The 12,187-nt window shown below is 44.2% G+C and overlaps 1 protein-coding gene and 1 long non-coding RNA gene across 2 annotated transcripts in view; both read left to right on the top strand.

Annotated features, from left to right (window-relative positions):
• Positions 1-545: 545 nt before the first annotated feature.
• LOC110210251 (uncharacterized) lies at positions 546-1,552 on the top strand. Its single transcript, XR_013484298.1, has 2 exons — positions 546-632; positions 1,087-1,552. It is a non-coding gene; the product is annotated as an uncharacterized LOC110210251 (long non-coding RNA).
• Positions 1,553-2,356: 804 nt separating this feature from the next.
• The window catches only part of WWP2 (WW domain containing E3 ubiquitin protein ligase 2), a 121,637-nt gene continuing 111,806 nt past the window's right edge, over positions 2,357-12,187 (top strand). Inside the window, 1 exon segment of the mRNA XM_020989073.1 lies at positions 2,357-2,446. The gene's annotated coding sequence lies outside the window, so the exon portion shown is untranslated.

Here is a 12,187-nt window from a genome sequence, read left to right as displayed (position 1 = left end):
CATTGATTCCCTTGATATCCTTGAGCTTTTGTTCTTCCAGATGAATTTTGTTATTATTTTTTCTAGCTGTATAAAATAATTTTTGATAGTTTGATATGGTACTGAATAAATAAATTAATTTAGGTAGAACCATCATTTTTGTTATATTGGCTCAGCCTATTCATGAGCAATTGATGTTTTGCCAATTGTTTAGACCAGAGTTCAATTCTGGCCGCTGACACTTACTAGCTATGTGACCCTGGGCAAGTCACTTAAACCTGTTTGCCTCAGTTTCCTCATCTGTAAAATGAACTGGAGAACGAAATGGCAAACCACTTCAATATCTTTGCCAAGAAAACCCCAAAAGGAGTCACAAAGAGTTGAATACGGTTGAACAACAACTGATAAACATTTACTGTGTGCCAGGCACTTTATTATGCTCTGGGGATAAAAATAGGAAAAAAGAAAGACAGTCTGTGCACTACAGGAAATTACAATCTAACCCAGGAAGACAACAGGTGGGTGGGAGGAAGTGGGAGAGGACTACAAAGGGGTGCTACCGAGTAGGGAAAGAAGATTTGTCTTGCCCAGCCCCCTCAATTGGAGGTTTTGGGAGGAATTCTTAGCTTCACCCTCCAATCAGAACTGAAAGTGTGAGTACCAAGGCTGAAGAGATCTTACAGGCTGATGAGGTTCCTGGGGTGTGATGAATTAAGTACAGAGGGGTGTGGGAGAAGTCCAGAGGAGCCAGCTGGGAAATGGGTCAGCACATGTGTGCTAGGTGGATGGAGAGGTTTAAGTCAATGAGATGATCCAGCACAAATCCTGCCTTAGATGCTTACTAACAGTGTGACCTTGGGCAAGTTCTACAACCTCCTGAACCTTCACTTTCTTAATCTGTAAATAGCACTTGCCTTACAGGGTTATTACAAAGATAGGCGTAAAACATTTTGCAAACCTTCAGGAATTATACAAGTGCTAGGTCTCATAAGGAAAGCAGCTTTCATCTTGCTCTGGGTCATGATGCCTGGCAACAGCAGGTACCTGGAAAAGTCTGCCCTTTGTCTTCCTTTTCTTACTTGTCTAATTTCTGACCACCTCTCATAGGCATTGTTTTATTGAACAGTCAAGAAGCATTTATGACCAGGACTCCAGAGAACTGATAAGGAAGAATGCTACCTACCCCCTGACAGAAGGATGCAACCAAGGTGCAACCCAAGACGTACATTTTTGGACATGGCCAATGTGAAAACGTGTTTTGGTTGACCACGCATTATCTGCTATAGGGGGTTTTGTTTTCCCTTCTTTCTTTCTTTCTTTCTTTTTTTTTTTTGGCTAGGCAATGGGGTTAAGTGACTTGTACAGGGTCACACAGCTAGTAAGTGTCAAGTGTCTGAGGCCAGCTTTGAACTCAGGTCCTCCTGACTCCAGGGCTGGTGCTCTATCCACTGCACCACCTTTCTTTCTTTTCTCAATTTCCCTCTCCCCATTGAGGTGGGAGAAATAGAAAATAAATGCTTGTTAATTTTAAAAAATATAATTAAAAATAAATAGAATGTTCTTGTAGCTGAAACCTTCTACATGTGCAATCTTTCCTACTAGTGAGTGCCTTCAGAAGTGGGACTGTCTTACAAATATGTCTTGTGCCTGTTTTTGTACCCCCAGAACTTAACACTGTTGTTGTCTAGCTGTTTTCAGTTGTGCCTGACTCTTCCTGACCCCTTTTTTGGGGAATTTTCTTGGCAAAGCTTAAGTGATTTGTCATTTCCTTCTCCAGCTTATTTTACAAATGAGGAAACTGAGGCAAAATGGGTTGGGTGACTTGTTGAGGGTCAGTCACACAGCTGGTGGTTGAGGTAGGATTTAAACTCAGGTCTTCTTGACTCCAGGCACTGTCACCTAGGGGCCCCAATGCAGAGCAGACACTTAATAGACGATTATTTAATTTAATTTGTATCCCCAGCACAGGGACAGTGTTTTGCAAATTGCAAGCTCTGAAATAAATGATCATTCATTCATTCATTCTAGAATTTCATCCAAGAACAAAACGCCTATTGCGTGGCCTGGCACTGGGGACAGGGCCAAAAATAGTTCCTACCCTCATGGAGCTTACACTCTAAAAGGGACTGCAACTCGTATTCGAGAAAGTTAATGCAAAATAAACAAAGGAATTTCAGTCCACCAGGCGGGAAGAGAGCTAGCTCGTCGCAATCCTTGCTCCCCACACGCCACGCGCTGCCACGTGCGCGCCTCCCCACCGCTCCCACCCCGGGGGCCTCCGCTCCCCGCCCCGCCCACCTCCTGGCACCCGCGCGCGCTCTCGGCTTCGCCTGCCCACACTTGTGTGGGCCGGGTTAGCCTCTTCCGGGTCAGGTGACCAACAATGGCCACATGACCCAGCCCGAGTTCCAGAGCTCGAAGGCGGAAGTACAAGAGGAGTTCGGCGCCGCTGCTTGGCCTGCTGCAGGTAGGGGTCTAGTCTCTCAGACCGGCGGGCCTGGCGGGCGGACCCTGGGAGGGTCGGGCAGCCCGGGATAGCCCGGGCCGAGGCCGACGGCCGGCTTTTGAGGAGGGGGGGAGGCGGCTTCCTGTGGGAGGGGCCTGGGACGGTGGTTCCGGCCTCTGAGGAGGGGTTGTCCATACACCCACTTTGGGAAGCTCGGGGGGAGGGGAAGGGAAGGGGCGGGAGCGCCCTTTCTGCGGGGAGCCGGGGGCAGGGCATGACCCGGCACCCGTGACCTCTGGGTGAGGGGTCAGGAAATCGGGCTGTCAGGTAGCATCTATTAAACACGTACTGTGTGCTGGGATACCCGGAAAGGCAAAACCCAAACATTGCCTACGCTCGAGGAGCTCAGAGCCTTCGAAGAAGGGACGAAGGTGGTGGGGAGACCCGGGCATGGAGGGGTGCCCCTCGGGGAACCCTGCCGGGGACGGGCGTCCTCCTTCCCACCTACTTTGGCTTCTTCAGTCACAGTCTCCCCTCCCCCCCGCCCCCTCCTCCTCCCCCTTGGAAGAGTTAACTTCGTCTCGTTAATCTTTAAGTGTTTCTTTCATCTGACTCCCTAGTTTTGCTGGTGTGGTTTTTCCACTTCAGCAGGAGTCCCTGATCTCCTCAGATAATCTTTCTTTGCAGTCTTCTTTAGCCCAACTCACAGTCAAAGCTTAAAAAAAAAAATGAAAAAAATAAGAGAGATGTGCCTTGCTCTGGCATTGAACCAGCCCTTATTCTCGGGTGATGACTTTGCCTAGTGCTTGAGCTGTCAAAACTTTAATAGGCTAGGTTACTGCTAAAGTCCTAGACCAAGAGGTTTCTACCTGTTCTGCTCTCTGTTTTTTCTGGTGTTTGATCTAAATTATTCAGTCTCCTTAACCTAGTGATGGTCCTGTTTATCTTGACAAACAAATACGTAGGGTTGACCTAGAGAGAGACCTTTGTTAATGTTTGTAAAGACTGTGACTCAGAATCATAGTTTTTCCTTATCCCATCATGCAGCTTGCTTTATATAGAGACTAATCCAGAGTCTCTGCAGTAGTTCTATTTTAAACTCCTACTGTACACCAGAAGTTTGGACATTAATTGTGAGGCCCAAGTGAAAGGCAGTTTTGAAAATAAAATAAGCTTCAGGGTTTTTTTTAAACCAAAATTATTTATTTAAAGGATTTCAAAGAGGAAAGGGTCTAGATTGTGACTCTTCTCTGCCTCAATAAATGGTATTTATGAGTTTCAGTGGCCAAAAACATTCATTACTTGGTGACTTTACCCTTAGTGATGAGTCTCTACAAACATTAATTAGATTGGTCCTTGGATGACAGATGTACAGTCTATTGAAGTATCTGTATATGAAGTCTTCCAAATAGGTGAGTGCATTTTCTGCTGACATATAACCTTCAATGAATGAAAAATCATTTGTTAAGCACTTATTTACTTGCTGAGCATTGGCTGAGCACTAAGGATACAAATGCGAAAGTAATGACAGCCCCTGTCCTCAAGAAAGTTCTCTTCTAATGGGGGAAACAGTACTCATAGAGGGCTAGTGGCTAGGAAGGGGCTTTGGTCCTGAAAGTTACAGGTGATTCAACCTCACGATCCCAAGGTCACTTGTATGCCCCAGATTAAACATGAGAGTAGATGTTAGAGCTGGGAAGGACCTGGAAGATCATTGTAGTCCAGCCACCTCATTTTACAGATGAGAAAATGAGGCCCAGAGAGGGGAAAAGATTTGCCCAAGGTCACATAGCTAGTAGGCGACTGAGCAAGGCTTTGCACTGAGGTGCTGTGTTGCCAAATTTATTGTTCTGTCCACTTTGTAATGCTGCAGCTTCATGGAATATTACAAGCATTAAATAGGAACTAAAATTCTACAAAATGCACATAATGTTTTTGTAATATTTTGGGGTTGGAAAATTATTGCTTCAATTCCCTTTATGGGAGAAAAACTCAGTACTTTGCATCTGTCTATCAGAGTCATTTTAGTAATTACCTCCAAGTATTGCAAAAAGAGGCCTTTGCACTACTATTTACTTTCATACCTTTCATGTTTTTTCTCAAATACATATAGGAACCTACTCTGGCTTGCTTTCTTTTTAGGACAAGACTGAGTGTCTCAAACAGACATTTCTTTATAAATAAGGGACAGAGGTACTCAAGTCATGTTTCCAGCTTTTCCTCAGTGCCCTTTTGTGTCCTCCATGTGGCTGCTTCATTTTTAGTTTAAATGCCTATTTAGGTCTGTCTGCTTTATCTCAGTTTTGTGGCTTTGCTACCAAAATTTGAAAACATGATGTTGGCATGTTGAAATTCGTCACTGACCTGAAGATTCATGCTGGGCCTAGGGGTAGTTGTTGGTAAGTAGTAGAAATAGCAATAATGCTTTTAGAGATAGAGTCGCATTTGGTTCTCAAAACACCCTGTGGCAGAGGCAGGGCAGTTGGCATTCCCATTTTTAAGGGAGTAAACCTAGAATCACAGTGACTTGCCCAGGGTCCTTTGGCAATTGACAGTGAAATTGAGAATCCGACTCTTTTGACTGTTTACTCCTTTGCCCCAAACGAGGTTAGACAAGGTTATCTATTTTCAGGTATCAGTTCTAAGTTATTACTCCATTATTTCCCAAGGAAAGGGATAGAAATGGTGGGGAGGGGGGCAGAGAAGGGAAGCTTTAGCTATCATTAATGGCTCTTTGTTTCCTACAGGAAATACTATATATTTTAAAGGTTCTGTTCTAGTAGATATTAAATTTTCAAGCAAAAAAACCTTTACCTTGCATTACATTGAGTTGTTTAATTTCCAATTGAAGTTTATTAAAAGTTAGTTTAATACCTCTGGAAACTTTATATCCTGACGTTGCCTTTGATGGTTGTGGGTCGTGTTGGGTGGGGTAGGTGGGTGGAGGGAGAAGCATTTATGTAGCACCTACTTATCTGCCTGGCACTCTGCTAAGCTCTTTATAGATTTTATCTCACTTAATCCTCACTGCAACCCTGAGAGGTAGGTGCTGTTAATAACTTCTCTGTAGATAGGGAAACTGAGGCAGACCGAGGTTATGTGATTTGTCCAGGGTCGCACAGCTGAGAACTGTCTGAGGCTGGCTTTGAACTTATGGTTTCCTGATTTTCAGACCCAGTGCCTGATCCACTGCTCTTTTACACACAGTAGGTGCCTATTAAATAGTTGTTGAATTGAACGGGATTGACTTTGATTGGGTTTGCTTTTTATTTAGAGAGTCCTTAAGAAACTTGGAAGTTTCTCCTGAAAAGTCTTGAGCTGTTTTGATGGGAAAGCCATGTCTCCCCGTGTGCTGTTGTGTCTGCAGAGAAAGATTTCAATAGTGGCTTCTGGGCTTTGGGGTGTCAGGAAGAGTGGGTGTCAGGAGGGTGGGAGTTCTTTCCTGTTTGTAGGACTAGTGTTACTTATGAACACAATCATAGGAAGCGATAGATAAAGTTGTTTTCAAGGATCTTTGGAGTAGGTTTTTTTTTCTATACACACTGGAATTTCTTTGAGTATCAGGAAAATGGAAAATCTGCTCATAGAATGGAAAGCTGGCTATTTTCCCTGTTCCATGCATTTGCACTGGCTGTCCCTCTATACCTGGAATGCTGTCCCTGCTCACCTCCGCCTTCTAGCTTCTCTGACTTCCTTAAAGACCCAGCTCAAAGTCCATCTTTTGTGAGAAGCCTTTCCCAGCTGTCCCCCTTCCTTGTGTGTGCCACATTTCCCCTTCTCTCTAAGGTTGCCTTCCCTTTGTTTAACACCATTACACTGTATGTATCCTGTACACACACACATTTATTTTCATGCTGTATCCCCCATTAGTAGCTAAACTCCTCGAGGGAAGGAAGTTTTTGCCTGACATGGAGTAAGTGTTATATATATGCTTATTGACTGACTTCCCAGGGATATGAGGGAAGGAGGGAAAGGGGAAGGGATTGAGCCTTTATGTAGCACCTACTGTGTTCCAGGCACTGTGCTTAGCTTTACAAATGGCTCATTTCATCCTCACAACAACTCTATGAGGTACATGCTGTTATTATCCTCATTTTTACACTTGGGAAAACTGAGGCAAACAGAGGTTAAGTGATATGACCAAGGTCACACAGCTAGGAAATTCCCAAGGCTGGATTTGAGCCTAGGTCTTCCTGACTCCAGGCCTGGTGCCCTATCTGCTATGTCACGTCAATGCCCTTCGTGTGGCATCTTTTCTCCCTGTTTTTAGTCCCCTAGAGACTAACAAAAAAATCAGGTTCTATTTATTTGCTTTTTAGTGTTTCTGTTAGTGCTGATTTCATGGAGTTCCAGAGTGGAAGGCACCTTAGCAGTCATCTGGGGTAGTGGTTCATAAACTGAATTCTGTGAATTTGTTTTTAAAAATATTTTGATAACTCTTTCCATGTAAGTGGTTTCCTTTGCAAGTCTATAATGGCTTTTCTTTTATGAATTTAAAAGCATGATTCTGAGAAGGGCATAATCAGCTTTCCTGGTTACCGCCAGAGGGGTCCTGTTTCCTCTTTTGACAGCTGAGGAAACTGCAGCCCCGAAAAGCTGCCGAATGACCTGCTCAGGATCACATGGGCAGGGAGGTATTGGCAGAGTCTCCCAGACCTCTTGAGCTCCATTAGAGTCTGAACACAGCCTAGTGAGGAGAAGGCCTCAACCTGTGATAGGAAGTCCTTGGAGAGCAGGGGACAGAGAAGGGAAGGAAGTGAGAGGATTGGGGATGAAGTGTTTCTTCTCCATCTCTTTCTGGATTGGGCTTGCCTCTGGTTAGAAAAAAAGAAAGCATGAATGCCTCTCCACGGCTGGGTCTATTGGAAGGAAAATCCTCTTGCTGTTTGATAGTCAAGTGTCCTCTCTGTTCTTCCTGGATGATCCCCGGCAGATTTCCCTTCATCGTGAAGTCAGGATTCAGTTGTCTCCAGTCTAAACTGGAAGATGAACACTCAGATTCCTAAGATTCCTGCTGGAGCCAGTAGTAGGAGAGGTAGAAAATATCAGGATGGGATTTTGGAGACTCTGAAGATAAGGTGTAGGGCCTTAATCTGAAGAGTCTTACCTGACGCAGGTAACGATGGACGTCGAGCTAGATACAGTAAGAGAGCTTGTCTGGTGGGACCGTAACTGGGTGCCAGCCTCTATAAAAAGCTGTTTGGGCTTTGGAGGTTGTGATTGCTGTTTGAGGTGCATAAAGCCATGTTCTAGCAGTTTGCTTCTAGGGATCAGGGTTCATCTCCTGCCTCTTCAGGTTACTTACTACCTGTGTAGCCCAGGGCAAGACATTTCTTCCTTCTGGGCCTCAGTTTCTTAATTTGTGAATTGTCCTTCATTTTCGACCAGATGCTCTCTTAGGGGACTTAGAAATCCAGTTCCTAAATCAGAACCCTTTGATGTCTTCATCCTTGGGAAGTCAGAGTGGCTTGCTATAAGTAGAATGTTGTGGTGGTGGTGATGTATAATTCTCGGTGATCCCATTTGGTGTTTTCTTGACAAAGATACCGGAGTGGTTTGCCATTCCCTTCCCCTGGCTCATTTTGCGGATGAGGAAACTGAGCCAAGCAGGGTAAAGTGATGAGCCCAGGGTCACACAAGTAAGTATCTGAGGCTGGATTTGAATACTAAAAAGAATAGTAGAGTTCCGGAAGCTCAGCCCTTATCTCAAAGCAAGGCTTGAGTCTGAGTATCTTTATTTCACAGAGGTCAAATCCAGGAGTCCAGGTGGGCGGCTGCCTTGGCCACACTCCTTCGCCTCCTCTGCACCTGGCCACTCAACGTCCTCCTTTGTTTTCTCTCTGCAGTTTTTCTCTCTCTCTCTCTCTCTCACTTTGTGGCCATAGTTGCTTTAAAGTAATCCAGGTGAAAGGGATCCTGCTGAATCTTTTTGCTCACGTCCTCCAATGGGAGGCTTGCAAACTTGGAACCAGTAGGTGGGGCTAGTGAAATGCACAGATCTCTTTGGGATGCTGGGATGAGCTTGGGCACAGATGCTGAAATAACTTTTTGTTTCATTTTGTTTAAAGATTAAGATGATGTGGTTTTTCTTGGGGGCCCTAAAAAGGGGAGGGTTAGGGGCCCCCAGAGGTCCTGAGAGTGTTCCGTAGCTACAGTGCGACAGGACTTGTCTTCTGTGTCCGGAAACCCGCTGGTGGAAGTGACAACAATCACAGCAACAACAGTAATAACACCTGGTGTTTGTATTGTGCTGTGAGGCTTACAAAGTGAGGGGGCTTCCGGGGCCAGGGACTGCTTTTGCCTTTCCTTGCATCCCCAGTGCCTGGCACACCGCCTGGTTCAAGGGTGGCATTTTATAAATGCTCATTGACAACTTGAATGTTATCTCATTAAATCCTCCTCCCACTTCTCTGAGGTTGGTGTTGTACTGTTAACCTCCTCTTTCTGAGGCTCGTCTAGGTTAATTGACTTACTGAGAGTCTCGTGGCTAGTGAATGAGGCAGGATCTGAAACCCAGGCTTCTGTCCACTGGGCCATTCCGTCTTAGTACTAAGATGGCACTAAGCAGTGTCTGGAGCAGGTCCAAGGTAAAGGCAGGGGAAAAGGGGGGCGGATGAAGAGGAGAAAGGGAGTTGGAAAGTAGGGGGGAGGCAAGAGGGAGAAGGGAGAGTTAACTACCTGTGCTGGTGAGTGGTAGCATTTGAGTCTAACAGAAGGTTGCTTTAGATACTATTGAGTGGCATGATTACTGGAGGCTCTCTGCTCGGCTTCCAGCTAATCTTTTACCCATTATTTCACTAATCTTTCACACACACACACACACACACACACACACACACAAACTCTTTTGGTGATACAAACACAAAATAAGAGGCAGTGAAGCATAGTGTGGAGCACCTTGGTGTCCTGGAGAGAGCTCCAGGCCTGGTAACCTCAGCTGTGGGTTTACTTCCTGGTGCAGACACTTAAAAGCAGTGTGACCCTGAGCAAGCTGATTAACTCCTGGGCCTCACTTTCCAAATGTCTGTATCTATATCTGTGACCACATATACATACAAATACATACATATACACATATATACACCTATATATTAGGGATAAGAACATTTATACTATCTACCTCCTAGTATCATTATGGGGAAAGGTTTGTAAACCATAATTATAAAATATTATGTGAATGTGAGCTGTTATTATTATTAATCACAATAATTAGTAATAAACAGCTGTTGGCACAGTGGATAGAGTGCTGGGCTTGGCTTCAGGAAGACCTGAGTTCACATGTGGCACTTAGTAGCTGTGTGACCTTGGGCAAGTCATTTAACCTGTCTTGCTTCCTTACCTGTAAAATAGGGATATCACTCATGTCTACTACCCAGGGATGTCATGGCGATCAAATAGCATAGTGTTTGTAAAGCACTTAGCACAGTGTGTCACACCTAAAAGACATTACAGTATTGCTGATTCCCTCCCCCCTCCATTGTTAGCGACCACAGATGACAATGATGACTTTTACTTTTGGAAAGTTCAAGAATATAGCCATTTAAAAATAAACACCATGAAAAATAAACTTTTAAAAATCACAGTACCCTTTAATAGTCCTATTTCTGTGTATTTAAGAAAGAAGTGAGAAGCCCAACAAGTCAGCCTGTCAGCCTGGAGGAACTAAGTTTGTGGAATTCATTTCTTAAGAAAAACGATAGTGTTGCCATGGTGTTTAGATAGACATGAGAGCCCTGTTGAAGTTGAGCTACTAGAGGTGTTTTCCTTGATACTTAGAAGGCTTCTAATTTCAGTCACATGGTATCAGTAGAATCATATCTTTCCTGATAGCTTTTAGCTTTGATTCAATGTGGATAGTCATTTCCTATTAAAACCCAGCAGAGACATCATCCTTTAGGCTGATTTGAATGGAAGACTTCCCGTGGGAAAAATGTCATTTCCAAAGGAAGTGATGTGTTATTGTCTTAGACCCTTGATCAAGTTTTTCTTCTGAGGTCAGTGTTGTGGTTGGAGTGACTTCAGTAGGTTTTATAAGTGGTTTTTTGTATGTTAGAAGATACATGATTTAATCAATATGAGGGCTTCTTTTGTCCATGTTGACCTCAGTCTGTCTCCTCCTATCCTTCATTCCCGCACCTTAGTGACTAGTCTTCCTGAATTGCTGTAGTAAGGGAAAAAAAAAACATCTTGTGACCAGTCTTCTGGTTATGGGCTTCTTAGAACTTAGCTTAGGCTGGTCTTTGGACTACAGATCCACAGTCCAGTGGTAAGGCCATAGTCAAAGGCTTTCTAGCTTGTAGGCCCTGTCCAAGCTTGCATCCTGTTGGTATAGCCTTTGAAGATTTAGGGCCCTTTCGCTGTCATGTTGAAATATCTGAACAGATCTTTAGCAGAACCTATGTTTCATAAAGGGTTAGAGCAATTCCAATTTTCCATTAAACCTCTTTCATTCTGGCCATAGTTTTACCTAGTTTGGGAAAAACACCTTGGTCCTTGTGGTTCCAAGATGATGATGGACTCTTTCCCAATTAAAGACTTATCTCCAGTTTAAGGTTTGTAAGGTGTTTTTGTGTGTTGAATTCTGAAATATTTCTGAGTTTTGTTTCCCTGTCCTGACCCCTTCCCCTCTAATCGAAAAGAGAATTCTTGGGACAGGACAATTTCATAGAATTGGGTTGGCTTTTTTTCCTTGGGAGGTCTGAGCAAACTCTTCCATTGAACTGGAGTTTAGAGCTATCTGAAAGTACAGCAGCCTGCCTCAGTGAGTAGTGAGTTCTGTGTCCTAGAGCTATTCAAGGGAAGGCTGGATAACCACTTGCCAGAGATATTTATTGTAAAAGGTGACTCTTGCTTAGGTACAGTTTAGAGGAGCTCCCAATTCTGCCTTCCACTTGGAGCTCCTATAGATTTTCTGAGTTACAGGGCAGCTGGGATCAACATGATATTTAATAACACCATTGTATTTATCTGTTTTAAGATTGACAGAGAGCTTCTGTAAGTTTGTTTTTGTGTGCGCAGAACCAGCATAATTACATTTTAAAAGGTTTTTTTCTCTCTCTCAGTTTGCACTAATGCAAAAGAGTAACTTGAAAGGGCCACAGAGTAAACATCATTCAGCTGTTAGGTTGCCATCAGGGAGCAGACTGAGGAGAAAATATCCACAGTAGACAAGTCACTTGTGTAGTGGGGCACACCCACTAGTCTCCGCCATTCTTCCTGGTATGGGGCAGTTTGTTTCATAGTCTTATTATAGGGGGCAGCTACATTGCATCAGTGCTAACAGTGTGAATTTTGTGGGAGTTGTGCGCCTTCCCATCCCATACTCCTCTGTAATGTGTATCCCAAGCAGAACAACCCAAGTCAAAGTCTGACCTCTCTTATTCTGGGCTGTCGCCTCACTTCCCCATTCTGGCCCGAGACTTGAAAAGGGTCATAACCAAAACCACCCAATGAGCCTGGACAAGCCTGCAGTGGCAGACTGTTTGCTGTGACCTATCCTGAAGACATGTCTTTGTGATCCAGAGCTTGATACAACATGTGCAAACTTGGTGCTTCAGCAGTCAGTCAGCAAGTGTGTATTAGATGCCTCTTCTGTGCCAGGCACTGAGCTAAATGCTGGGGATACAAAGAAAGGCAGAAATACAGTCCCTGCCTTCTAGGAGTTGACATTCTAACTGGGGAGCCAACATGGGTCTGACTATGGGCATACAAGTAGTAGACAGTGTTATGCATGGTTGTCTCAGAGGGTCGAGTTTGGAGGAC

Source organism: Phascolarctos cinereus, unplaced genomic scaffold (assembly GCF_003287225.1).
Source record: "Phascolarctos cinereus isolate Bilbo 61053 unplaced genomic scaffold, phaCin_HiC Scaffold_2;HRSCAF=192, whole genome shotgun sequence".
NCBI classification, from domain to species: Eukaryota; Metazoa; Chordata; class Mammalia; order Diprotodontia; family Phascolarctidae; genus Phascolarctos; species Phascolarctos cinereus.
The sequence above is the reverse complement of the archived record's forward strand: the minus strand, read 5'-3'. Positions and strand labels throughout refer to the sequence as shown.